Here is a 1,579-nt window from a genome sequence, read left to right on the forward strand (position 1 = left end):
AATCCACCTGCCTCTGCCTCCCAAGTGCTGGGATTAAAGGCGTGCGCCACCACTGCCCGGCTGGACTTGATTCCTTTCGCTCAGGGCACCTGACTGTTGAGGTTGCCATGGTGCAAAGCCCAGAGCACACTGGTGACCTGTGAGACAAGAGGGAGGGGCTGTGTTGCTGCAACCCTCTGAGCTGAGCCACAGAGCTCATCCCAGAAGGCCTTGAGTCTTTCAGTGAAGGGCATCGCTTGCTTTGAGAGGTTCTTGCTGTGTTGCTCAGGTTAGTCTCCGACTCCTGACCTAAAAGAAATCCTGCTGTGGCCTTCTCAGTAGCTGGAGCTACTGGTGTGCACCTCTGTACCCGTGAAGCGGGGATTTGTGGGTACTCACATAGAACCCAAGTGAATCTGTCCTGGTAGTGGGCAGACCTGTGAGCCCAGCTGCCTAGTGTTCCCAGTGAGTGACCTGCCACATTCACACCTATCTTCCTGCTCTACATATTGGACTCAGGGTGAAGAGTAGAGGGAAACCATCTCTACCTGTGTATCTGTTGACAAGTCACAGTGATATTTAACTGTGGTTGCTCCAGGCACCCACGCAGGAATCCCATGGCTTGGCATCCACTCCTTTCTTGGACATGACTTGCTCTGCCAGTCCCAAGGAGACTGTCAGTACGGCTTCACACCATTCCTGGAAAGGCAGTGCCACCGTGGACCAGAGATGCCAGGATGCCAGTGAACCAAGTCAACAGATGGTTTCTGACCGACATCATGGGAACTCGCCCTGTTCCTGACCTCAGGCCATGGATAGGAGGGCAAGTTTTTATGGCCCCCTTAGTTCACAGGTGGCACAGCCAAGGCCAGAGACAGGAAGTGTCACTGAGGATGCCTGACTCTGGGAAACAGGTGGCCAGGGAAAGCAGCTGCCTGTGGAAGGGAGCTGGGACACAGGTATCCTCCAGGAAGGACCAGGTAGCCAGAGGGTAGGGGTCCCACTGATGCATCTTGTAACTCCCCACCTTCCTTCTGGAGATACCAGGATGCCAGCCTGAGTATGCAGAAGACTAGCCCTGAGCTCCTGGCTACCCTACTGCGCTCATGTGCTACCCCTGTCTGTGAGCTCATACAGCCCCGTGAGGAGGGATTCTAGGCTAGCAAATGCCCTGGCTGTTGGGCTACACACTGTGGGGTCAGGTCCCAGGATAGGCAGAGGTTACCTTTGTGTATGGAGGGATTCCCTTCATCTACAAACACTAGTCTGAACCTGCTCAAAGGTAGCATATGACAGACAGCCTGATATGGTAGACTGTCCCAAGCTACAGGAACAGAGCCCTCTGCAGGTTCATCTGGAAAATGCACAGCTGGGAAGGTAGGGGGTGTGGATTTCTGGGTTGGACTCTACCTCTGTTTCAGCAAAGACTCTAGAAATGAATGCAAGTCAGGCTTCCTGGAAAACCCTGGGACTTTGCACCCATGTGCTAGCCCCACACGATTCTCCTCCCTTCTGTGAATGAGAGAACTGAGCTCAGAGGCGACTCCAAACACGGTGGTGCATACACCTTCCTATGTTCACTCGAGTCCCCGACAGGTTC

Source organism: Mastomys coucha, unplaced genomic scaffold (assembly GCF_008632895.1).
Source record: "Mastomys coucha isolate ucsf_1 unplaced genomic scaffold, UCSF_Mcou_1 pScaffold14, whole genome shotgun sequence".
NCBI lineage: Eukaryota > Metazoa > Chordata > Mammalia > Rodentia > Muridae > Mastomys > Mastomys coucha.